We start from the raw sequence: 27,876 nt of genomic DNA, 5'->3' as shown, positions 1-27,876 counted from the left end.
ATTACACAGCCTGGAACAGTCGGAAGGACCTGGATCAGAGCTAGGGGGGAGGGGGAGAGCATCTGGAGGTGAACGAGCACCTAGGAAGGACCTGAGGACTGGCAAGCACAGGAGGGACTAGGAGACACAGGCAGCGCTTTGCCCCCATTTCTGTCACGAGAGACGAGCAGTGCCAGGACACAGATCAGTCACAGCCTTGGTTACACTGCATGTCTAGCAGGGAGCCAGCATTGCAATCCCCAACCCGAACCTACACCTCCATCCACTGAATAACTTACTGCCTGCCTCGCTCCTCCAACCAATTACCATCTACAGTATTATCTTCCTATCAGCTGAGCAGAGCAAGGGGGCGGGAGGAGCTGTTGTGAAAAGACTCCTCCAATCCTGCTGACTGTGCAGCTCTCCCGCCCCCTTGCTCTGCTGATAGGATGAAATCGTTGGTGGGGCGGGAGAGGAGAGAATCAGAAAGTGAGGAGACAGACATGGCCATGTATAATTATGAACGGCTGCATCGGCCGGCCGGGTCATTCCATTCCGGGAGAATGTATTGTCCCGCAATGAGTGTACCCGGGACACGGGACAGAGCTCCACAATAAGGGACTGTCCCGGGCAATCCGGGACACGTGGTCACCCTACCTGTGATGCAGATCTGTGTTCCCTGGATCCCTCTTCCAGCCTCCCTCTCCTCACTACTTCCTCCTGACCCCCCTCTCTCCCGGAACCTCCTGTCTCACAGCCTCCTGGGAAATGCAGTTCTCCAGCCCCCTTGCTGTAGAAATGTATCTCTATGTCTGCTCTGTACTGCAGGCTCCAAATCTGTGCTCTCTGGCTCCACCTGCTGCAATATATATATATATATCTACATCCTCTTAAATGGCTGAAAATCACAACAGGGCTACATTCTCCCCCTACTTAAAGTCTTTGGGGTCCCCCCAAAGGGTAAACTGTATTTGTAAGTTCTACAGACAATATATACAGTATGAGAGGCACATATAAAGTTTATACTAGACCATCTGAATACCTTTACTGCGCATAGATAGATGCAGTCTATGACAACGTCTAGCAAGTGGAGGGGGCAGAGGGACACTCCACCAAGGTGTGCTGATGGTCGGGATTGGACACAAGTCCTTTGATACCTCTGTGGTTAGGGTGGACACTTTGGGTGATCTGCGTACAGTAGTGATAGCTTCCTCTGTGCTTTTCCCTGGTGAGTCATAAGTGAGTCTCTGAGGTGGTCGCACCAGTCGTTTGGACCTTGATTCTAAAAACCCGGATGGGCCTTCATCTGCTGAGTCCTCTTCTACTTGCTGTGTTAACGGAGGGAATTCAGTTTCCTTTTCAACTGGCTGAACAGGGGCATCTTCTAGCACTGAGGTTTCCGGCAAGAGACTTTCCACTTGAGAGGGTACAGAATTATCCTCGTTTGCTTGAGGCACAAATTCAGGGGCATCTGGTCTCAAATTGCTCAAATCCGGCTCAGGAGTCATAATAGTTGGATGAACATCCATAGGTTCAGATGGCCACATCCAACTCGGACACACATCTTCCTCATCGCTGTCGTCCTCACTTTCTCTTGTAGAAGGTGGCTGTTGGGACCGAGTAACAGGTGCTTGACGGGAAGTGGATGGAATGGGTGAAGGAGACTCATCTCTATCTGGTACCCGCACAGCTTCACTCAGAGATAGGAGATGATTCCGATGCCAATTCTTCAGTGGCCCGGTCTTTCCCTCTGGTCGAATCTGGTACACTGGCAGGCCAGGCAATTGTTTACAGACGATGTAGATCTGAGAACTCCATCTATCAGCTAGTTTGTGCCTGGCCGAAGCACCCAAATTTCTTAATAGAACTCGATCACCTGGCTGTAAATCCTGTACCCGAACCCTCAAGTCATAGTTCCGTTTGTTTCTTTGTTCTCTACTCCCGGATGTCAAACGGGCCTTCTCAAATGCAGAAGCCAGGTTTCTCCTCAGTCTATCCACATAACCCTGGTGAGAGGCAATAGACGTCTGGTCAAGGGAGAGGCCAAAAGCTAAATCTACTGGTAATCGGGCTTCTCTTCCAAACATGAGGCGATACGGTGAGTATCCTGTAACATCACTTTCTGTGCTATTGTAAGCATGCACAATGGTAGAGATATGCCGACTCCAGTGCTGTTTCTCCCTGATCGACAGTGTTCCCAACATATTGAGTAGAGTCCGATTGAATCTCTCCGGTTGTGCATCACCCTGGGGGTGATAGGGGGAGGTTCTTGACTTCTGAATCCCCAATAGATCCAAGAGCTGCCTGATGAGTCGACTTTCAAAGTCTCTGCCTTGATCAGAATGGATCCTCTGAGGTAGACCATAATGAACAAAGAACTTTTCTACTAGGACTTTGGCTACAGTAGGAGCACGTTGATCTTTGGTTGGAAAAGCTTGAGCATAACGGGTAAAGTGGTCTGTCACCACTAGGATATTTCCCTGTCCACTAGTGTCAGGCTCTAAGCACAGGAAGTCAATACACACCAGGTCCATAGGCCCTTGACTCTGCAGATGGCTCATTGGAGCAGTCCTAGAAGGTAAAGTTTTCCTCTGGATACATCTTAGACAGGAATGGCAGTAGCTTTCAACTTCGGATCTCATGCAGGGCCAATAGAATCTGTCTCGGACCAGTTTAAAAGTTCTCTCTGCTCCTAAGTGACCATGGTCATCATGCAAAGCTTTCAGCACATTTTCTCTATGCTTCTCTGGGAGGAACAACTGCTGCTTTTCTTCTAAGTCATCCGAGGGGCCCCTTCGGTAGACCACCCCGTCTAGCAGTTTCAACCGTTCCCACTCTTTGTGGACCAGACGAGCCTCTTTTGGTGAATCAGTTAGTAGGAGCCCTCTTTGACCCGCTTTCATTGCTCTCAGAGTTAACCCGATCAAAGGATCTTCAGCCTGATCTACTCTCAGGTCCTTCTTCGTGAAAGTAGGCAGGCCCTCACTCCTCAGCTGTGTAGGGTTACAATACATTTTAGGGACACCGGCAGCCATGACTCCTATGGCCTCTGCTCCAATCATTCCTTTGGTTCGGCACTCCACCCCTTGGCATAGGGCTTGAACTCCATCTGGAGTCAAATGAGTCCACTCTGTTTCTGGGACCCCTGTGCTATAGGGTATCCTGGATAGGGCATCCGCGTCTTGGTTATTGACCCCAGGGCGATATTTGAGGCTGAAGCGGAATCCTGACAGGGCAGCCAACCACCGGTGCCCAGTGGCATCCAGTTTGGCCGTAGTGAGAATGTAAGTGAGTGGGTTGTTGTCAGTTCTGACCACGAAATTGGCCCCGTACAGGTAGTCTTTTAGTTTGTCCACCACTGTCCACTTCAAGGCCAGGAACTCCAACTGGTGAGTGGGGTAATTCTTCTCAGAAGGGGTGAGACCCCGACTCACATATGCCACCGGTCTCAGGAGGCCATCATATTCCTGGTATAGTACTCCTCCTAGCCCTTCTCTGCTAGCATCCACATGTAGTTCATAAGGCTTGGCAGGATCAGCGTAGGCAAGGACAGGAGCCTGTGTTAGACTTCCTTTCAATTGGAGGAAAGCTCTTTCACATTGGTCGGTCCATTCCTCCTGGATTGATTCACGAGGCTTCCTAGTTCCGTGGGCTGATGAACCTGGCTCAAAGGGCATTGATTCATCTTCTGCTCCTTCCATTCTTAGAAGCGTGTTCAGAGGCTGAGCTATCTTGGCAAACCCCTCTACGAACCTCCTATAGTATGAGCAGAATCCTAGGAAGGACCAGAGTTCAGTAATATTACGAGGTCTCGGCCATGAAGCCACAGCTTCCAACTTCTTAGGATCAGTTGATATGCCTTCTGCTGAAACAACATGTCCCAGGTACGTGACTGAAGGCAGACAGAACTGACACTTCTCTAAGGAAAGTTTCAATCCTTCTTCATGCAGCCGCTTCAAGACCTTTTCCAACCGCTGCTCATGTTCTTCCAGTGTTCTTCCGAAGACTATTAGGTCATCCAGATACACTAGTACCTCGATCAGGTGCATGTCTCCCACCGTCTTTTCCATTAGTCGTTGGAAAGTTGCTGGGGATCCTGTGAGGCCTTGGGGCATTCTATTAAACTCAAAGAATCCCAGTGGACAGATGAAAGCAGTCTTCTCTTTATCTTCAGGATGCATGGGTATCTGGTGATATCCACTTCGCAGGTCAAGTACACTAAACCACTTTGCTCCGGACAGACACTGTAAGGTATCTTCTATTCGAGGAGTAGTGTATTGGTCGGGAATGGTTCTTTGGTTGAGTGTGCGGTAGTCTATGCACAAACGGATGGAACCGTTTTTCTTGCGAACTACCACGATGGGTGAGGCATAAGGACTCCTGGATTCTTGGATTATCCTGGTCCTTTTCAATTCAGCCAGCTGTTCCCTTAGGTCATCTAGATCTCCCAATGGGACTCGCCGTGACCTTTCTCGAAAGGGCTTGTCATCTTGGAGGCGAACGTGGTGCTGAGTGCTCCTAGCACACCCCACATCAAACTCATCCTTGGAGAATAAATCTTGCCACTTGAGGAGCTGAGACTGAATTCGCTTCTTCCACTCAGGCGAGATAGGGGCATCTTTAGGATAGAATCGTTCAGCTGGGATCTCTCTGTCTACTCCCTCTATCGGGGGTGAGCGGGGTGTGGCAGTGGCCACTTGTCCAATCGGCATCCGTGCCTTCAAGGTCACTGGGGAGTCTGACACATTGCATACACTTACAGAGACTCTCCCACGGGCCCGCTGTAGAGCTCTGGTGGATATTATCTCAGGCACCAATTCCACTCCAGATCTCTTCATATTTCTGGGATCAGTTTCCAGGACCACATAGGGGCCTGGTTGTGACCAATTCAACTTGACTGAGGCCCGGAAACTAGTCATTTCTCCTGGCTGTAAGACCTTCTCTGCTCTTTCTAATCTCCAAAGCCGTCCCACTTCTGAAGGGGCCCTCTGTTCTTGAATAATCCTCTGGTAGATTGGCCTCAACATCGGGTGCATCTCCTCTGAAGTAGAACTCTCTTCCGTCACTAATGGAGTTATAAGGCGTCTCACCAAGTCAGTATTTGTTCCCACAATCATAGAACTTCGATTAGCTCCTGGTGGGCGGGGACATACAATGGCTAAGGCGTCACAGACCCCTGGTTGTCCAACAGTTGCTGAACTGAACTCCAGCTTCACTTGTAGACACCCATCATATGGAAGCTTCTGAGTCCCAATACCCCAGATTTCGAGATCCTCTAACTCCATCAGGGGTAGATGCTTCAAATGCTTCTGGTAGAAGTCCCAGTAAATCAGTGTTACTTGAGCACTGGAAACGAGGAGAGCCTTTGTGTAAACCCCTTCTACTTGAACTGGGATAATGGGTGAAGGGCCTATCAACTGGTCAGGGAACTTCTTCGGAGTAGTAGAAGGCATAGACCCAGTCGGCTGCACTCTAGCCCTCTTCCTCGCTTGTGGTGGTTGTTTTCTTCCCCCTTCCGGGTGTTTAGGTTGTGGGTGTGCCTTGCCTCCCTCTGACACAGGACCAGACTCCAGGGGAGGGGATATTTTTGTCGTAGCAGGTGAGGCTCTGGGTAAAGACTTGGGCCTCCTATTGGTATCCTGGGAATCAGAGCAGTCTTCAGTAGTTGGGCACCCAGTTTGCTCCCTCACTGGGGCCCTCTGTAGTTTCCCGCCGGTCGATAATTTCCTCTTGAATTCGATGGGCTCGGACAGGTATTTCGGTAATGACCCACTCCTCCTCAATTATAGTAGATGTTTGACGGTTTCTTGATAGGCACCACCTGAGTAGTAGATTCAGGAACTGGTTCTGAAGTGACTTTTTCAAGGGGCGACTTGACACCTGTAGACAATAGGGTTAGCATTTGCGTCAGCTGGGATACTTGAGCCTTTAATTGCTCCACTTCTGAATTCCCATTCGACACATTGAGCGTTCGAACCTCAGCAGGAAATGAAAATCCTGAGCCCTTCTTTTTCTCCTCTAGGATAGCCTCTTCCTCCCTTACCATCTTAATGAGATCAGAGTATCGCAAAGAGGTACCCCCTTGTAAGGTCTTCAACTGGATCCAGATAGGATCGGAACTCAGAGCGCCTCTCAGGATCTGTTTCATTCTAACTTGATCTATATCCCTGGCTTCTATTCCTTTCTTTAGTACAATCTGGTATAGCATTTTGTTTAGTCGTCGAATATACTCGGAAAGCTGCTCATTTTCCCGTTGAAACATGTGTTCAAATAGGAAGGTTAGATCTGTAGCTTTCTCTGTGCGCCCAAACTCATCTTGTAGCATGCAAAGATAGTCATATGCTGTACAAGACTCCTGACTGAATTTCAAATTTCGGATGGCTTCTGCTGCAACGCCTTTCAGACTTTCAGTAATGCGTTGTTTCTTTTGAGCCTCTGGAACATCCCATTCTTCCAGTGCTTGCATAGCCTGTTCCATCCAGGTTTCATACTCTTCTTCTCCCGGAGGTACAGGCTGCACTCCAGAAAAAATTCTCAACTTCCTGTAGCCATAGTTCACAGATGGCGAGGACATTTTTCTAACGCTCTCTACCAGTTTTCCTATGTCCATGAAGAAGGAAGCTGGGGGGTAGTTAGTGGTTGGTACAGAAGTGGTAGTTACTTCCACTGTGTCTGACATGGTCTGGCTTGGTCCCTCCAGACAACTTGCTGAGGTGAGTAGAGGGAATAACCGTGCTTTAACTTCTCCGGCTAGCTGGATGCTATCACCCTGGAAGCAGGTTGGGACTCCTTTCTTCCATTCTAGTAGGGCATAGGTATGGGAGACTTTTTGATCTATTTTCGTGTCTATTACAAATACTTTCTGGTCAGGTGCTAGTGTAGTTACTGCTTGACGGATCTGTTCCTCTGTCCATTTGTCAGCAGGAATGTCCATTATTATACTCAGCCCTAATTGGCCATTTTGTTCTTTGCACCACTCTGCTGCGGTGTTTGGATCCATTGCTGGCTCGTTTGTGTGGTTATCACTTTGCGAGAGGTATCAGAAGAAATCCCGGACGAGCCCCCACGTGTAGCGCTCACCCCCGAAGGAGCCGCTGAATTATCGGGTCTTCTGTCTCACCTCTGTGACACACCACAAACAATGAATCCACAGCACACCAGCACACCTTGTGAAGCTTTATAACAGATTTAATAACAGTGGGATAGAGCAAAAGCCCTTAACGTCTCCCCACTCTAATATAGTACAACTAATAACAGGATGAGATAATACGTTTAGATTGAATGCAATGAACAGTAATATATATATATATACTTAGCGGTATCTACCCCACCCTAAACTACTGGCCAGTAGTACTGTCCTAGGCTAGCCAACGTTGGGGCCCTGGTGTAGGAAGTACACTTGTTGCAATGGCCAAAGGCCGCTCACCACTTCCAGTGTCTCTTTGCGAAAGGAGGATGATTGTCTGCGGAAGCGAATGTCCCTCTCTCCTCAGACCGACGTCTGTGAAATGGATGCAGTCTTTTAAAGCCTCCGGCAGGACATCTCAGATCGTCTAGGGGCCGTCTGGGGAATCTGGCAATATCCTCCGTCAGCTCCACTCACTCAGTTGGGCAGGCTGGATTACTCCGGTGGCTGGATCGGCCCTGCGACCAGGCCTCAGTTGCTCAAAACACAGTCTCTCTCTGTTTCAGTAGACGAACATCAGTCTCTCCAAGAACTATTGCATAGAGCCTGTGTCTCAGTGGCAAACACACAGCTCTGACACAAGCCGTCTTAAATCACCCTGTGATGCAGATCTGTGTTCCCTGGATCCCTCTTCCAGCCTCCCTCTCCTCACTACTTCCTCCTGACCCCCCTCTCTCCCGGAATCTCCTGTCTCACAGCCTCCTGGGAAATGCAGTTCTCCAGCCCCCTTGCTGTAGAAATGTATCTCTATGTCTGCTCTGTACTGCAGGCTCCAAATCTGTGCTCTCTGGCTCCACCTGCTGCAATATATATATATATATATCTACATCCTCTTAAATGGCTGAAAATCACAACAGGGCTACATTTATTTTATAGCGAAATGGGAAACAGAAATAAGCAAGAAATTTGAAGATCGACAAGTTGAAAGAATAATAGCATCCGTACATAACACCGCAACTGATATGAATACAATTGAAATTAACTATAAATGTATTTCAAGATGGCATAGGACACCCAAAATGATCAATACATTTAATAAAGATAAATCCCTATTGTGCTGGAGAGAATGCGGACAAATTGGGACAACAACACATATATGGTGGGATTGTCCAAAGATAAAGGAATATTGGCTGGAAATTTGAGAATTTGTAGAAATAATAACTGGAGAAAAAATAGTTAACAGCATACAAGCCTGTTTGCTCCACGAACCCAAAGATTCAAATATAAGATACAGGAGAACACTAATCCCACCATTAATAAATGCCGCAAAAGGATTAATACCAAAAAATTGGCTAAATAAAAAAAAAACAGACATAAAAGAATGGTTTGAAAGAGTGGAAAACTATAACAGAATGCAATATCTTTGCAGTTGTGATGCGGGTCAACTTAACAAATACAACAGAAAATGGAGACTGTGGAAAGACTTTAAATCATTGGAGGGATACTTGGGGAAAATACTAGAGGTTTAGAGAGGCAGGAACCAACCATCAGGGGATTGGGGAGGGAGGGGGAGGGAGGAGATGAAAGGGGGAAAAGAGGGGGGAGGGGAAAAAAGAGGAAAGGGGGAAAAGAAAAAAAAAGGGTGAAAAAAGAAAAGAAAAGGGGGGAAGAAGGGGAAAAAAAAGAAAAAAAGAAAAGGGGAATAAACGAAGCAAAATATAAATATATAAAAAACCACAAATGATGCGAAACTGAAGTAGAGACAATATATATGATTAAATTAAATCATGAGCAAGTCTCTTGCTATGGTTGAGTCTGACGTGGAAAAAATAAAATAAAAAATAAAGGCACATTTTTGTAAACACATTTTGGCGTGTTTAGACACACTTAGGCGTGTTACGTGGCATTCATTTGATTGAATAATGACTTATTCTGGCCATTGAGATGAATTAATGCTCAAACAGTAAACCACACATATTGTTAACGAGTGTTTAGATGCGTTTACATCCATTTACACACGTTTAGGCGCACCAACAGTTTTTTCTGCCAAAACTCTGCTGCTCCTGAACACACTGGCCCAGATTCAGGTACGACTTGCCCATTTCTTACGGAGGCGCAGTGTACCGTTTTAACACTGCGCCTCCGTAAATTTCCTGCGCTACGCTTGATTCACGGAGCAGTAGCTCCGTAAATTGCATGGGCGCTCCTGAAAAATGCCCGGCGTAAGAGCGCGCAATTTAAATGATCCCATAGGGGGCGTGGATCATTTAAATTAGGCGCGTTCCCGCGCCGAACGTAGTGCGCATGCTCCGTCGGGAAACTTTCCCGACGTGCATTGCGGTAAATGACGTCGCAAGGACGTCATTTGCTTCAAAGTGAACGTGAATGGCGTCCAGCGCCATTCACGATTCACTTATGCAAACAACGTAATTTTTCAAAAACGCGACGCGGGAACGACAGGTATACGTAGCATTGGCTGCCCCTGCTAATAGCAGGGGCAGCCTTACGCAAAAACTGACGTACGCAAACAACGTAAACTGCGTACGCAGGGCGCGCGTACGGTTGTGAATCGGCGTTAATATGCAATTTGCATACTCTACGCTGACCACTACGGAAACGCCACCTAGCGGCCTGCGTAAGAATGCAGCCTAAGATATGACGGCATAAGAGCCTTATGCCAGGCATATCTTAGGCTGCAGTCGGCGTATCGAGGTTCCTGAATAAGGAACATTCGATACGCCGGCGCAAGTAAGCAATTGCGCTGCGTAACTATGGTTACGCAGACGCAATTGCTCTCTGAATCTGGGCCACTGCCTCTAAATGGCTGTGTGTGCATAGACACATAGGCTAACGTTGAGGGTCATTTAGAGGAGGAAAAAAAAACATCAAACGCTCCTAAAAGTTGCATTTTTAGCACCCAGTGTGCATGAGGTCTACATCTAGTAGGGATTGTACAATCAGATTGTCATATCTACAGTCAACTTTTTTCTTCCTACACGAGTATTAGTAAACGACTTGTGTATCGAAACAGGTTACAGAGAACATTTAGGCCTCGTACAGACGAGAGGATATCCGTTGGAAACGGTCCGCTGGACCGTTTCCAGCGGACATTTCTGCTCCCGATTTTGATCTGATGGGCTGTACACACCATCAGATCAAAATCCCTGCGGAAAACATACGCGGTGATGTGCCGCGACGTCGCCGCGACGATGACGCGGCGACGTGCACGACCCTGGAAGGTAAATACTTCCACGCATGCGTCGAATCACTTTGACGCATGCGAGGGATGGGGATCGCTTGGACTTATCCGGTGAGTCTGTACAGACGACCGGATCAGTCCAACAGACAGGTTTTCAGCGGATAGATTTCTTAGCATGCTAAGAAATTTTTATCCGCTTGAAAACCGTCGGCTGGAGAAATCTCCGCCGAAAAATGTCCGCTAGGCCGTACACACGACCGGATTTGTCTGCTGGAATCCCAACGGACAGATCCGGTCGTGTGTACAAGGCCTTATACGTGTAAATCTCTTTTTTTTTGTTTTTTTTTATTAAATTTTATTTTAGGATTTTTTTTTCCTTACTATTACAGAATGGACTGAGAGGCCCAAGAGGGCTTATGTATTAGAGCCTGAACAGCATGGGCATGTGGCCACCCCCCTCCCAACTATTTTGTTATATAAAAAAAAAAATAATAATAGAAAATAAAAAAAGGGTCACTGTAGGAAAAATCTATTTCACTCTTAGACCTCGTACACACGTCCGAGAATCTCATCAGAAAAAAGCCGGGGTTTTCCCTGACGAGATTCTTGGCAAGAAACTTTTATTATAGGATTTTTTTTCCTTACTATTACAGAATGGACTGGGAGGCCAGAGAGGGCTTATGTATTAGAGCCTGAACAGCATGGTCATGTGGCCACCCCCCTTCCAACTTTTTTGTTATATAAAAAAATAATAATAATAGAGAATAAAAAAAGAGTCACTTTAGGAAAAATGTATTTCACTCGTACACACGTCCGAGAATATCATCAGGAAAAACCTGTCGTTTTCCCTGACGAGATTCTTGGCAAGAAACTCTTGCCGCTGGAGTGTACCGACTTTCATTTCATAAGAACCGCGGTTCTCTTGAAAGGAAAGAACGCAGTGACGTCATCGCGTATGACGAGCACGTGCTCGTCGCATTCGATGCCATCGCCACCATCTTGCTTCACCCTACCTATGCGGTGGAAGCTACCGCGCATGCGTCAAAGTCATTTCGAGCATGCATGGGTTTCCACGGCGACAGGCAAGTATACACACTCTCTGGTTTCTCGTCGGGAAACAGGCCGACAAGAATCTCGACGAGATAAAAGAGAGCAGGTTCTCTTTTTTTCTCGTCGAGATTCTGGCCAGATTTCCAGATGAGAAACCTGAAGGCCTCGTACACACGAATGGGAATCTCGGCAAGAATCAGTTTTCTTGCTGGTTTTTGCTGAGAAACTCGGTTATGCGTACGAGGCCAAAGGCAGGAAAAACGGGGTCATGTTTTTCTAAAGGGGTTTTTAGTCCTTCTCTGGTGATAGTGCAATGGTCACAAAATCAAATTATCAAATTATAATTGGCAGGTATGCTGCACTACATAGCCTTCTTAATCCTCCTACCTTTGCTCTGGTAATTCCCCCTTCCATGTTACTTTAAATATAATAATGTTATTTATTTATTTTTGTGCACCGAACTTGTCAATTGTAAGGACAATATAAAATGTTCCTAGCAAATATAATGAGGCTTAAAAATAAATCATGCACATTTTACATCAGTTTATCACATTAATTCACATTCATATTTTTGCGGGTTTTTTCTGCCATTTGCATTCTATTTCCATAGCACAGACTAATCTGATAAAGGTAACAGGTAGTGCGGGGGTGTTGGAGTGGCATAGGTGCTTGTGCAAAGTTGTGGTAATGACTCAGAATACCAACTGATACTCTTTCTTGCAATGCGGTAGCCATGGCACTCAAACAGTGGGCACATGTAGGGTTTTCTTGTTATATAGAAGATGCAGAATCAGTACTAAGCCATCATTATCAGCAAATGGTTGGTGAAACCATTTCCCTCCCCCCATCCCCTCTATTTATACAATACTTATAGGACAGGCAAGCGCCCATAACATGTGGGCAAAGATATACCACATAGAGGACAGCTGCAAATTCACAATACAGACCACTGGCAATAATAGGTTATCAGCACAGTTCCAAATCAGCAAACAGAACAAGGACTGAAGAGATCACCAAGCTTAGCTAAAGGTAGTGAGAATACAAGCAAAGTAAGTAGTGAAAGAACTCAAGGTATAGAGAAAAAAAAGCTGGGTCAGAAACAGCATTGAAAGTAAAAAGCCTATATTACTTGCACATCATGGATCTTCAAAATAACATCATAGCTCCCAACTGTCCCTGATTTCAAGGGGCTGTCCCTAGTTTGGAGCAATGTCCCTCTGTCCCTCTTTCCTCCTCATTTGTCCCTCATTTTGGTCTGATCTATATAGATGTAGATACTTTTTATCTATCAAAAGGTGTTTTCCAGCACTAAACCTTTCATCTGAATTCTAAATGGCTGCATTTGTAAATTCCAAAAGCCAATATAAAGGAATAGTAGTGGTAAAAAAAAGCACTTGTACAAAAAAAAAACAAGATTGGGTAAACCCACAATTCTCCTTTAAGGGGGCGTGACCAGGGGTGTGCCCTATGCCTGCATACTTTTGCTGATAGGTGTCCCGCATTCCCATCTCAAAAAGTTGGGATGTATATGTTATATCCTCTGTGTTGTGAGAGACACAAGACTCTGGTCTGGAACAATGGATGTTTATTCAGTACAGGCTGTACACTGCAACATGCATCTCAGGACAGTACAGGTTATCTGCTTCCTACATGTGCTCTCTCTAAGATGGCTACTATGCCCCTTGACCCTTGTCATCACTGCTGGGTGGAGCCAGCCTTAAAGTGCCAGTACATGTGGAACCCTTCAGGTATAACAGTATATATCATGATTGCATGCCTGATGAAGAAGTCCTGCATGACCCTGAAATGTTGCATCATTATCACTGTGATGTGATCACCTTAATAAATGTTTGGGTATTATTATGAAGATCATGGTGTGCTGACGATAAATGCTTTTAATTGTGATGACACATGGTTTGCAAAAGCACCCACTTATTTCTTGATATTTCCAGGTGTACATGCAATGGGTATATTTTACATGACGTCAGGGTATAGTGAGGCCACTCATTACTAACCCCAGGTAAGGCTAAACCCTGAATGGCTAGTTTGGCACCAATGGCCCTGTAACATGCACCCCCCTACAAAACCATGAGGGCAGATGTATGCCCAGCTGTGACCCTTCATGGGGAGCTACAAACCAGGTCATGTGCCCATACCAACCTTTGTACCTGTCAATTAATGGGAAAGGAAAGGGAGTAGCCGTTTAGGCTCTCCTTTCCTTATGGGCATGGGCAGCAATGAGCTAGTTAAAAAAGGTCAGCTGTGGGTCAGTGAGGACAAGCAAGTTCAGGAGGATTTAGCGGTTTAGGGGTTAAGTATGATTAGCTAGGCCTCACACCTGGGTTAGCAGGTTCCAGAAGCAAGGGCAGTTTAGCTCAGGGATTGGTTTTTAATAATCAGGTGACTTAGGAGAAGGTACTAGAAGTAGTCTGGAGCCTATATATAGGCCCGGCTCCGTTAGGCAGGTGACCGTTTTTTCCACAGGTAACCCAGTCGGAAGAGCTCCCCCCCCCCCCCCCATCGCGGCCAGATTCATGTGGTATTACCTTCAGGTGTGTTGCCTGATGGGAGAGTTGATTAAATTTATTTGGTACAGCTCGAGTCTCAAGTGGCTGAGCTGTGTGTGATGGTTATGGAAATTAACAAGTGAATGAGATACGTTACTGATGATATCTATGGTTGTTATATGATAATTTTAAACCAATGAATCAGGCCGTGGCCAAGTTTAATTCCAAACATATATGATGTTAATATATGTTGTGCAAGCTTTTATTTAATAAATATTGGAAAAGAAACATTTTGTTGGGTTTTTATTTCCTCTTTGCACGTTTGGTATGGTTCAGGCATAATGCCTGTGGACCCATAGCTCTTCCCTGACAGGATTATGCCTACTTTTAATCTCTACTTACTTTCTCCCTCTATTTCTACAATACTCAAAGGCATGCGCACAGGGTGTGCCGGGTGTGCCTGGGCACACCCTAATCATGTTGTAATGTACAGATTTCCCCTGCTCCTTGAATTAAGAGAAACAGGCAGGGGAATCTCTGTCCTCTGTCCCTTTCCCTGTCTCAAAAGTGGGACAAAAGTTATAATTAAAAAAAAAACTACTGACACCAATCTCTGCCCTACTGACATTGTCCACTGCCCTACTGACATTGTCCACTGCCCTACTGACATTGTCCACTGCCCTACTGGTATCGTCCACTGCCCTACTGGCATCATCCACTGCCCTACTGGCATCATCCACTGCCCTACTGGCATCATCCACTGCCCTACTGACATTGTCCACTGCCCTACTGACATTGTCCAGTGTCCACTGCCCTACTAACATTGTCCACTGCCCTACTGGCATCATCCCCTGCCCTACTGACAGCGTCCATTACCCTACTGCCCATATATACACACACGCATATGTGTTTGAACTTTGAGATGCACACCCTAATGCAGTAGGCTGCGCACACCTATGACAATACTTCTAATTATATGTGACATATGCCTGGTGTCCCTGTCTACCTTAAGCTTTGCATTACTATAATATAAGCTAACAAGGCTCTGTCTGTTCTCGGAATCAATGATGCCAAGAGTGCCTCTGCACTCTAAAAGTTTGGAAAGAATTTCTGAGAAGTTAATGATGAACCTACCTTCTTATCTAATACATGTGGACCATACTAGGCAATGTGAAGCTTGATTTGTAATGTGTATTATGCATTAGCTTTTGCAATGGTAATATAATCGTAGAGCTCTGAGCGTTAAGTGAAGCCTTTAGTAGCACTTAAACATCCACTGCTTCTGTTTCCTTTTACTAATACTGACAAGTGGACACATTGGAACATACGCAAAGTTCACAGACGCTCGCCTGTATTTTATCTTCCTTTCTGCTTCCAATCAGTTTGTCAGTCTTTCTAAACTAATGTTGAATTAATTCCAACACCTCAAGCATTTGCCTGTTTCAGCTGCTGGCTCTTTTGCTTTTGTCTGTTTTGTCAGTGTAATACCTAATGTTTACCTAGAAAAACAGGTTTGCGTTTTGTCCAGTAGGCGGGAATATGAAAATGCAGACTAAGATTAAGCAAATTTTCTTTTTCCTTTTCAGTCGTTCAAGCAAGTCGCTAACACTACCTTATGGACAGAGCACACACACACACAACAGCTACAGTCACAGAAATGAATTGACTTTTTAAATGGCTTACGTCAATATTCAAAATTCTACCTTATGTCACCCATCAGGATTTCCAGATAAAGTAAACTCTCCAAGTCTTAAAGGTAAGGTTAATTATGTTTTATTGGAGTAGAACAGTCAAGTGTGTAATCTAACCAGTCATTGGAAAGTTTAAAGAGCATGGGAACGCTGCAGTAGCCTGTACTGGTCAGTCACGTAAGTCAAAGGTTTAGCAAAGTCGGAACAACAAAATACAATTTCTAATGCCTCGTACACACGATCGGTTTTCGTGACAGGAAAAGTGTGATGTGAGGTTTTTGCCAGGAAAACCAACCGTGTGTAGGCTCCATCACACTTTTTCTGTCAGTTTTCCTGCCAAGAAAAGATTTTCGTGACAGGAAAAATTCCTATCACGAATCGCGTTCGTCTATATGCAATTACGAAGCGCAAAAAAAAAAATGTGCATGCTCAGAATCAAGCAGAAGAGTCGAACTGCCTTTTGAACTTCATTGATCTTGGCTCGTCGTACGTGTTGTACGTCACCGCGTTCTTGACGGTCAGAATTTTAGCCAAGATTAGTGTGACCGTGTGTATGCAAGACAAATTTCAGCCATTTTCCTGCTGGAAAAAAAACGTGGTTTTCCTGTCAGAAAAAAATGATCGTGTGTACGAGGCATAAGAGTTCCTGCACCTTGCACATTTCTCTTTGCATTATAAGATGCAGCCACAATAGTAAATGTAAAAATTGAATCATGTTTATGCCATGTAAACATTTATGCCATGTTTATGCCATGTAAACATTCATTAATTTACTGTGTACACTATACATTAACATTGGACAGTTATACAACAATTTTGTAATCAATTTTTGCTTAGCTTTCACCAAAGTTATGTTTTAAGGTCCGACGTCTGTATCAAATAAACAAACCTTTTCTTGGTGGCAACTCTCCAAACAGAACCACTAAGCAGATATTCACCTGCTCTTAAGATGTTGTTTCCTCATTGAATGAAATAGCAAGATGTTGCTCTATATAACTGTTTATTTGCCGATAAATGGGAATTTGGAGTTTTTCGGCTAATAAGAGAGTGATATCATAGGAGCAGGTAAGGAGTCTTTTTTAGCGATCCCATTGCTGTCAAGTTGCCATCAACAGCAGGACTACTAATGTGATGTGCCCTTGCTGCAGACTGTCCATATCTGCTTGAATATGTATATTATTCAGTTAGGAGACTCTTCCTTGGCATACCAATTAAATCAATGATTGTGCAATGCTATTGTGATTATGTGTGCAGTATTAGTTCAGAAACTTGATGTTCTTCTGGTAACTTGCAAACACTATGGAGTAGAGGAGAGCAGAGTGAGATTTCCATGAGATGCCAATGACATTCCAGTACATCTAAGTAAATTCCATCATGTAGAGCTATACTGGTTGTAGCTGTGCCCTAGTCAGAGTATGGCGGTGGTACACCTGTGCCTCCATTGTCTCCTAGTCTTTCAAACACTGTAGTTTATTAAAGAATACAGTAAAACCTTGGTTTGAGAGTAACTTGGTTTGAGAGTGTTTTGCAAGACAAGCAATTTTGACTTGATATACAAGCGATGTCTTGATATACAAGTAGTGTCATGTCACAACTGAGTATAAAAGAGAAGAGAAGCGCTTCTAAGTGTAGCAATATGGTTACATTTAATGAAGGTACAACATATTGCTACACTTAGAGGCGCCTCTCTTCTCTTTTATACTTTGTAGCTCCTGCTGGATTTTGCTTCTATTCCGCTTGTGGAGGCTGCCATTTGTGGATGGACATTTCATGGTTACATAACCTGGTCACATTGCTATAATCTTTTTATAGGGACTATAAACTGAAGGACTTATGAATAAATGGTTGTGGAATGAATCATTTGAGTTTCCAATGTTTCTTATGGGGTAATTTGCTTTGATATACAAGTGCTTTGGATTACAAGCATGTTTTTGGAACAAATTATGCTCACAATTCAAGGTTTTACTGTATTTAAATACAACATTTTATATTCCTAATATGTGTCTGTTGTATCATGTACTTGTATGAAACAAGTTTTCTGTTCTCCATAGTCTATGAGAGCTCCTATGTAAAGACTCATTGCTCCCATCTCCACCCAGGGCTGGCTTTTGTCCCTTGCATCTTCTCCTGTCTTACCTTCCACTTCCCCCTTCTACCTTGCCTGCCTCTCTCCTTTCTCTTTCCTTTCATCTTTCTTCAGCTAACTCTTCTTTCCCACTGGTTTTCCCTATTAGTATTTTTGACCCATCTGTATGATATTACTTGACAGGGCGACAGCCACATACTGTAGGTCTAACCAGACCCGAGAGTCAATTGCACATGGTAATCACTCTCCTTCTCCCCCTTCCTCTTATTCTTAGGTTTTCTAGTGTCCCATTTTTTTTATTTATTTCAGGACAGTTTTGCCTTGAGTTCATTTGCTAGTACTCACTGGTTCTGATACTAAGCTGATTTTCCGTTATATAACTTTGCTGGGCTATTTTTTATATACACATGCCGTGTACCTCTTCAGTTGTTTCATGTTTAGTGTGAGATGTGTCCCGGTCATTGTACAGCACTCTTTCAGGGATAATTCTATTCTGTCTTTTTCCTATGTATGTTTACTCTTTATCTTTAATAAAACATTTGAACAAGGAAATGTTTTCTGTTATCTTCGTATTGCTTCCTTTGTGTGAAATCCCTGGTGTTCCAACAAAACATGGTCAGTTTTTTAGCTATGCTGGGAACTGGTCCTGATCTCCTCCAGTGATAAGACTCACCTCCCTTTCACAGCCAGCTCTTTTGCAGCTGAGAACAGTGAGTATAGTATATACTCGAGTATAAGCCAAGTTTTTCAGCACTTTTTTTGGGCTGAAATGCACCCCTCGGCTTATGCGCAAGTCACATTTTTGCACCTGATCTCCCGGACTTTTGCGACCCGCTACTAGTCACATGTAGCCCCACTCTTCCTCTACAAATGTGCAAAGTTTGTTGTCCGGGGGACCTACGGCCGGGGAGTACCGATTTTTCAAAGCCGGGCACCCCTTCCATAGACTCCCATTTTAAATGGTCATTTTTCCAGTGACTTTAGGGACCTGGTACCCTGGATCCCAAACTTGGCACACATATAGCCCCATTTCGTCTCTACAAGTGTGCAAAGTTTGTTGTCTGGGGTCCTACGGCTGGGGAGCACCGATTTTTCAAACATGGGCACCCCTTCCATAGACTTCCATGTTAAACGTCAGTCTAGTCATGGGCACAGTGAGGCATGCACATGGACACAGTGAGGCCTCGTACACACGGCCGAGTTTCTTGGCAAAAACCATCAAGAAGCTTGCTGTGTTTTTTTTTTTGCCGAGGAAACCGGTCGTGTGTACACTTTTCAACAAGGAAACCGCCGAGGATCTCGTCGGGCCAAAAAGAAAGCATGTCTTCTTTTTCCTCGACGGCAATGGGAAAATTTGGCTCGCCGAGATCCTCGGCGGCTTCACAAGGAACTTGACGAGCAAAACGATGTGTTTCGCCCAATCGAGTTCCTCGGACGTGTGTACAAGGCTTCAGGCATGCAGATGAACACCCTAGGCTTATACTCGAGTCAATAAGTTTTCCCAGTTTTTGTGGTAAAATTAGGTGCCTTAGCTTATATTCGGGTCGGCTTATATTCGAGTATATACGGTAAAAAAAAAAAAAAGGAAAAAACGTTTTTTTTATATCTATACACTAATGTTTTGCCTTTCATTTCTATTTTAAGCTGAATGGGTTGTTTTACTTGGTGATTTTTAAGAAAAAAAATACTTTAAACTTTTACTTGCCTGCTGCAGAAAATGTAACTAACATAGGGGTTGATTTACTAAAAATGGAGCACTCAGAATCTGATGAAGCTGTGCATGGTAGCCAACCAGCTTCTAACCTCAGCTTGTTCAATTAAACTTTGACAATAAAACCTGGAAGCTGATTGGTTTCTGTGCAGAGTTGCACCTTATTTTGCACTCTTCTGTTTTAGTAAGTCATCACCATAGAGTTTGCTTCTATTTCTAAACCTAAACATAATCTACATATAGATTGCATGCTAGAATAGGCTTACTTTCTACCCATGAGTTTGCATCACCAACATATGTTAACAGGAATAGTCAAATCTCAGGTATATAAAGGCAGGCATAGAGCTATGTGTTTGAATAGGGACGAGTCAACTAATCAACAAAGTTTGAGATTTGACCTAAATTTGGCTGGATTGCTCAAGTAATAAATTCAGAAACTAAGAACTTGAGTTTTACAACATAAATTTGGAATGTCATCTGCCAGTTCTCATTTGTAGATCTCCTTGCCTTCCCTTTGCCTTTCCCACTTAGCATTACAGCCATTCAAAATAGGTTTTGTCACAAAAACGTGTTTGCACCTGGCAGCACACTGGCAATTGCTTTCCTCTTACACTCCTGAGAACCTGAGATTTCAATACCTTAACACTGCTGCAATGGTTTAGCATTTGCATTTGTGTTTTTTCCCCCCATATCATTACCTACAGGAGCATTGACTACTGATAGTTGTTGCCACAAAGTCAGGGGCTTTTGCTAGGATTGTAAACGTCTTGAGTCACTCATGAAAAATTTACTAACATGCAGCTTACCAATCATTAGATGTGATGTCTGTATTAGTTTTCTTTTTCTTTAGAATTGTTTCCCTCTGTTTGCACCCGGTGATCTGGCCAGTAACAGACTAAGGCCTTGTACACACGATAGGTTAACCAGAGGACAACGGTCTGAAGGACCATTGTCTTAGGTTAACCTATGAAGCTGACTGATGGTCCGTCGTGCGTACACACCATCAGTTAAAAAAACAATCGGGTCAGAACGTGGTGACGTAAAACACAACAACATGCTGAAAAAAATGAAGTTCAATGCTTCTAAGCATGCGTCGACTTGATTCTGAGCATGCGCAGGTTTTTAACCGATGGTTTTGACCTATCGGTTACCAGTCCATAGGTTAAATTTTAAAGCAAGTTCTCATTTTTTTAACCTATGGGTAAATAACCTATGGGGCCTACACACGATCGGTTTGGACTGATGAAAACGGTCCTTCAGACCGTTGTCCTCTGGCTATCCTATCGTGTGTACGAGGCCTTATCCTGGCCATACACAGGTCGAATTTCGAAAAAAAACTTTCTTTCAAAAATCTAAGAATTTTCGCTCGTATTTATTAATTTGTCTACACCAGTGGCGTAATTAGAACCTTCAGGGCCCCGGTGTAAGAAACCTTTGAAAGCCCCCCGGACCCCCCTGGGCCCTTCCCTCTGAGCCCAGGGATAGAACATCAGAGCCCGGTTGCAAGTGGGACCTTTGTGACCCTGGTACAGTAGTTCCGCCACTGGCGTCAGTAGTTTTTTATTTTTCTTATTTTATTTTTTATTATACCATTTTTTTACAATATTTTTTTTTTTAATACTTTTTTTACCACTTTTTTAGAAGCTCTATTGGGGGTCTTTGGTGAGATATCAGGGGTCTAAAAAGACCTCTGATGTTTTACCTTTGAGACAGAGAAAAGAGATTGCCTTCTCTGCAGCCTCAGCTGCACTGGGGTTGGGGGGGTCAGGAGAGAGCAAGGGGGATAGGAAAGAGCACATGGGGGCAGCAGAAAGAAGCTGGATAGTGGCAGGCCAGCTGCATATAGAGGAATCGATCACTCCCTTTTCCTTCTGCAGCAGCTGAATGCTTGTAGGAGGGAGAAGAGGAGAAGGGGGCATTCAGTGGCTGCAGGAGGAAAATGGAGAGATCACTTTTTCTTTATGCAGCTGCTCTACCGCCGCTCCTTCTATCCAGGTATACAGTGGGCAGCATAGGCAATTGCGACCCCTGTAGACACACCCCTGGTCTACACCCTGGATAAGAGAGCAACAGACACTTTCAAACAGCAGCCTTGTCAGTCTGGGAGTAGGGTAGTGTTAAGCCTCATACACACGATCGAACTTCCATCTGACAGATTTATTGTCAGATCAGCAAGTGAAAATAATATGGAAAGAAAGCCTAAAGTTAACTAATGCAGCCATCACATCTAAGAATTGGTAAGCTATAACAAAATAAATATTTAACTTTGGGTTTAATGTCGCTTTAAATGTTAGTGGTGATTACTGAAAACTAGTGATGAGCTTCAAGTTTGAATCAACCATAAGTTTGATCCAAATCCTAGCTGTTCGCTCCTTGGGAAAGCAGTGAACTAATGTGATCATTACCCACTATAGCAACCACGTACCAGTCATGCAATTCCTGGCCTTTAAACTGTAGTTGGCTTTGATGGCCTAAAAATTAAGGTTTTCTAATGAAAAATATTGGGGCAGAGATTCCATGAGCTCTCACACTAATGCAGCATGGGAAACCTGCGATTTGTGCGTGGTTCCCACAACACATTTAAATCGCACTGCCCTTGCGATCTGCAGTCGGTATCAGTGAAATCTTAACACCATCCCAAATGCAGGTCGCAACACAAAATTGGTGCATGCCCGCCTTTGGTGTGATGTGGTACAATATAAGCCCATTCAAAATGAATGGGCTCAAATCAAACTGCACTGAATCGTATGTGAATTGAACAGGAATGTGGTGTGGTTCCTGTGCGATTTACATGCAGTGTATAGTGTGAATTTAGGCTGAATCTGGTTAGGTAGCTTTCATGATGTCCTGAGGCAGGGCTAGTAATAGTGTGTGCCTGGCTAAAATTTTGTGGCAACACAAGCTGCCTGCCAACCACCTGTATTGTGATATGCCCACACGCTGAAACACGTTGGCCAAGTTGCACTCCAGCATTGGACCGTCAATAAGAATTTGTGTGAGTACCGAACAAGGACATGCTTTGGACATCTGGGTTTTTTTCACTATGAAAGTGGCACCTGATTCAGGAATTTTGTATTGTCTTGTCATCACTTGAGAGGCCAACAGAATGGTGATCCATGATGAGGTAGAGATCATCAATCCCTCTAAAGTTCCAGCTTAACCACTTAAGCCCCGAACCATTTTGTTGCTCAATGACTGGGCTACTTTTTGCGATTTGTCACTGTGTCGCTTTAACTGACAATTTCATAGTCATGCGACATGGCTCCCAAACAAAATTGACATCCTTTTTTCCCCACAAATAGAGCTTTCTTTTGGTGGTATTTGATCACCTCTGCAGTTTTTATTTTTTGCACTATAAACAAAAATAGAGCGCCAATTTTGAGAAAAATTCTATATTTTTTTACTTTTTGCTATAATAAATATCCCCCAAAAATATATAAAACAACTTTATTTTTCCTCAGTTTAGGTCTATATGTATTCTTCTACATATTTTTGGTAAAAAACAAAAATCGCAATAAGTGTTGTAATAAGCACGTCCATGGGAGGACGTGCAGTGACGTCACCACGCTAAGGAGGAAGGGCTCCGCTTGTTGCCGGCCGGCATCTGTTTTATACTGCATGGTTTTACCTGCTTTTTTGTAAGTACCTTTTATCTCTTAAAATAAAAATGAGTTTTACGGAATTACACTATGGTGCGCCCTTTCTCTACCTATGTCATCTGGATGAGCCTGTGATCGTGCCTGATGTCTCTTCCCTGGAACCTGTAACTCTGTGAATTTACTAAAGTAAAGGCCGCGGCTGGGCTATAGCCAACTGCATATCAAGCTTGCCCTCTGGTAAGCGGCTTTTAAACTCGGTGGTGGGTCTTCACTTCAGTGTGGAAACTGCTAAGAGATCACGGTGGTGTTGTCTTCAGGACCGTTTATTTGCACACACTCCAAGTGTTTTTGGGACTCTAATATATATATATATATATATATATATATATATATATATATATATATATATATATATATATATATATATATATATATATATATATATATATATATATTTATATCTGAGCCTGAGTGGACTTGGGTTACCACCACTATTTGTGTTTTATGTTTTATTGGCGCAGCTTTATCTTTCTTTGTATATTTGGCTCTGTGTATCGCACGCAAGCTGCTGCCTTTCATTTTTTATTTTTATTTTATTTTGTTTATTTTATCTGTAATTAGCGTAGTTTTTTTGCTTTTTCCTAGGTGCTTGTTTACATTAGCATCTCCCGCTCTATACATCCGTGAGACGATCGCGGGCATTCGAGTTCAGGTTCACGGAGCTTGTGGTGGGCACGATGGCGCTTCCTTAACCCCCCTGGCGGTATTCCAGAGTCTGACTCGGGGTGAGATTTTCATACCAAAAGCGGTAACCCTGAGTCAGACTCGGGCTTGCCTCGCTGCAGCAGCAGACAAAGTTACTTACCTTGTCCCTGGATCCAGCGATGCCACCGCGCTGTGTGAGCGAGCGGGACCTCGCTCGATTCACACAGTGCCTCTGTGTGCCGCCGATCTCCGTTCCCTGCGATGTTACGACGCACGGGAGCGGAGAACGGCGCCAAATTCAAAAACGTAAACAAACACATTACATACAGTATACTGTAATCTTATAGATTACAGTACTGTATGTAAAAAATACACACCCCCCTTGTCCCTAGTGGTCTGCCCAGTGTCCTACATGTTCTTTTATATAATAAAAACGGTTCTTTCTCCCTGCAAACTGTATATTGTCCATAGCAACCAAAAGTGTCCCTTTATGTCAAAAATGGTTTTAGATCAGCTAGAAAACAGCGATAATAAATTAAAATCACATGCAGAATTGTGCAATAGCGATTTGTGGGGAAATTCGTCATAAAATAAAAAGTAATGACAGCGACAATTCTGCAACTGAGCAAATTTAGTGATTTTGAGTTGATTACATTATTGAATAATTTTTATTAGAATTATATTATTATTTGTTATAATTAATTATAATTATTTATTATATTATAATTTATAAATTTGTTTTTAAAAAAATGTCATACCCGGGATGCCTACTAGTCTCTTGTTTGGTCAGATTTAAGTGAGTTATTCCTAAGAATTACAGGCCTACAGTATAAAACACCAAATTTCCTTGCAAATAATGGTACCACTTTCAGCATCTTTTTTCTGAAAGAATCATACCGCCAGGGAGGTTAAAGGGGATGTATATATACGTCCTTCTGCCCAGGAGTGTCATTGTGTCGACGTATATATGCATGCAGCGGTTGGAAATCGGTTAAGTACACACGGAGGGGTGTAATATACTGGGCATCAGAGGCACAGCAATATGATTGACTTTGTCAGGAACGGTTATGAGGAAGTCAATCATGTGACAAAATGTGCAGAGCATTGTAACATGGTTACATTCCTGAGGGAGGGGCCTGCTTGCACCAATGGACAGTAGGTGGTGAGGTGTTCGCAAGAGAGAGAGGAGGTCTTTCCCCCCCACCACAAAAAAATAAAAGTCAGCAGCGACAAATACTGTAGCTGCTGACTTTTAATATATGGACACTTACCTGTCCAGGGAGCCCACGATGTTGGCACCCCAGCCAATCTTGTGATCAACTGTCGGCCGCAGCCACCACTATTCCTGGTAAGGTAACCCGGCAGTGAAGCCTTTTCGGCTTCACAGACGGTTCCCTACTTTGCATGCGTGAAGCGTGCTGAGCTTTCTAATTGGTCCGGCGGAGGAGGGGGGTCGAAATTCTGAGAGACCGGTCCATGGCCTCATCTCTCTTAAGTGGGGAACGGTACCTGTCCAAAATAGGTAACGGTTTCCCTCTCCCCCCTGAAAGGGGCCAAATTTTGCACCAGAGGAGGGAGGGAGGAGGGGTCAGATGGATAAGTGGAAGTTCTTTTGAGTAGAACTCCACTTTAAGTTGAAAATCCTTAGTGCTGGGTTGTAGCTGCAGTATTTTGCTTTATGCTATATTTAAAATATATATAAATTCTATCGCCATTAAGGTTATTTGTGGTTAATATATGCAAAGACATACTAGTAAAAATTAAGCCTTGTACCATCAGTATGAGATCTGATATAAGTAATGTTTGACCTACTTACTAATAAAGGATCATAAAGATTTTGTGAATTTGTTTGCCCTCGGAGAAGCTTCACAAGGGTGTGTAAAAAAAATACTTTGGTATTTTATGTGTAGCACTGACCGCCGAAGGAGCTGCTGGTTAATTTTGGGTGGCATGTTACCTCTGTGATTCTGCCGTCTATTTCATCCCTTGTTTTTGTGGTAGACTTTTTTGGTGTCCATTGTATGATGTAATGTTCTTTATAGTACTAGTGGATTTATGTAACTAATCGTCTTATTTATGTATGAGGATACACTTTAAAACGTTTGTATTGGACAGTGTGTAATAGATTTTTCTAACATATTTATCACACTGGGGGAAGAATGTTTATTCACTTTTATTAATGTTCACAGAATCAATAACATTTTTTGCTAACTTTTTTTTTTTTTTTGGTGAAATAGTACACTCTTTTGGTTAAAAACTTCCTGATCTCTCTCCTATTCAAAATGGGGTCAAGTAAAATATATTAACTAAACAGTTTTTTTTGCGTTGGAATTCCACTCAGACGATCAGAATTTCCGATAGGATTTTTTCCACTGGAAAAAAATAAAACAAGTTCTATTTCTAAACTCCAAAGGAAAAAAGTCAGATGGGACCCACACACGGTCGGAATATCCAATAAAAAAATTCCGTCTGACTTTTTTCATCGGAAATTCTGATCGTGTGTACAAGGCATTAGGCTCTCATGTGCGTGCACATGCAGGCATCCCAATACATTTGGTAATAAAGTGTGTGTATATATATATATATATGTAGCGTCCCCTTACTTTCAGTATGGGCACTACGCTAGAGTTAGTGGGGAATGGGAGAGTTATTTTGCTCCCATTCACAATTTGCTAAATTCTGGGCTGCTGTCATTCCTGAACTGTCGTGTAGGTCAGTCTGTGCTCCAGGGGTGTTGATTCCACCCCTGGGCGACAGGTGGCGCTAGAGGGGTTCTGGCAGAGCCACTTTTCCCCAGCAGCCAATTAGAGGAGTTTTCCCTCGCGGAGCATGCTGGGGAGGAGTATATCTGTGGCAGATGCCATTTTTCTTAGTCCTTCGCGGGTACCAGGTGCGGCACCCACCTTCAGGGTGTGCGCATCCAACGGACCCCAGCGATGGCCCACCAGGCCGGGGTTGCATTCTACGCGGAGTTCCATGTTCCTGAGAGGGGCCCCAGTGAGTTACGGGGTCCCCAGTTCTATTAAAAGGATCCCAGGCTGGGTGCCGCACGATTGGGGGGTCGGCTAGAGGAGAACCCGGAGGCAGGTTGTCCAGCAGGGCTTGAACGAACCATCGGGGATCTGGTGACCGGAATGCTGACAGGTACATTTATCATCCGGTGACCTATTCTTAAATCTACTGGGAGGATTCGCTCAATTCGTCCATTTAGCTCATTCAAAGTAATAGGCCTGTGGCAGAGGCCCTAGAGCCAGGTCTGTAGCAGAGGCCTGTCCCTCCCAGCAATCTAAAGTGACACTTCGGCTGCCAGGCTCGTAGAGCCTGTCCGGGGAGCACTTCGCCCACTCTGGCTAGAGTGGCGACGAACTGTAATCGATACTACTGAGAGCAGGATTGCTCGGTTCATATCCAGGCCTGATACTGCAAAGTTCTCTCTTGCTTCATCAACCTTTTCTCCCTATTTGATGTTGATGTTGGCCGTGTTGGGCCTGGAAATAAAGCATTTGAAAACCTTTATTCACTGTCTGGACATTCGCTCACTGCTCTACTCATCAAATACACCCCTAGACAACACTGAAAGGTAACTTAATATGCCGATCCCAACAACAACCAGCGGCTCCTGAGGGGTAGTGCTATATATATATACCAGTATACATTTATATATATAATTTGTTGTTATTTTTTTTGTTTATAGTATATACCTACAAAACACTGGGGTTGATTTACTAAATCTGGAGTGAAAAATCTGGTGCAGCTGTGCATGGTAGTCATGGTAGTCAATCAGCTAACCTCAGCTTGTTCAATTAAGCTTTAACACAAAAAAAAAAAAATGGAAGCTGATTGGTTTCTATGCAGAGTTGCACCAGATTTTAAACTTTCCACTTTTAGAAAATTAACCCCACACTCTCAGCTTTAGGAAATAAACAAGTTTGAAAGTCGTTTCGGTGAAAGTTAACCATACATACTATAAAACCTAATGTACTATGATGTTCCTTTGTATATAGTGGAAGCAGCTGTAAGCTTGACTTGAAGCGGCATTAAACCCAAAAGCAAACATTTATTATATTGAAGATTACCTATTCTTAGATGTGATAGCTGCATTTGTTTTCTTTTTTAGGCCTTCTTTCTATTTTCTTCTGGTGATCTGGGCAGTAAGTCTGTTGTTTTAAAAAAAAGCTCTCTTGCAGATGTATCAGTTGCAGAGATGGGACAACCCATTTACC

General features: G+C 43.8%; 1 protein-coding gene across 1 annotated transcript in view; it reads left to right on the top strand.

Annotated features, from left to right (window-relative positions):
• The first annotated feature begins 15,365 nt into the window (after nt 1-15,365).
• The window catches only part of ITPRID1 (ITPR interacting domain containing 1), a 181,095-nt gene continuing 168,584 nt past the window's right edge, over nt 15,366-27,876 (top strand). Inside the window, exon 1 of the mRNA XM_040353275.1 lies at nt 15,366-15,617. The gene's annotated coding sequence lies outside the window, so the exon portion shown is untranslated. The remainder of the gene's footprint in view (nt 15,618-27,876) is intronic.

The sequence above is a fragment of the Rana temporaria genome, chromosome 5 (genome assembly GCF_905171775.1).
Source record: "Rana temporaria chromosome 5, aRanTem1.1, whole genome shotgun sequence".
Lineage (NCBI taxonomy): Eukaryota > Metazoa > Chordata > Amphibia > Anura > Ranidae > Rana > Rana temporaria.
This window is presented reverse-complemented; position numbering and strand designations above follow the sequence as displayed.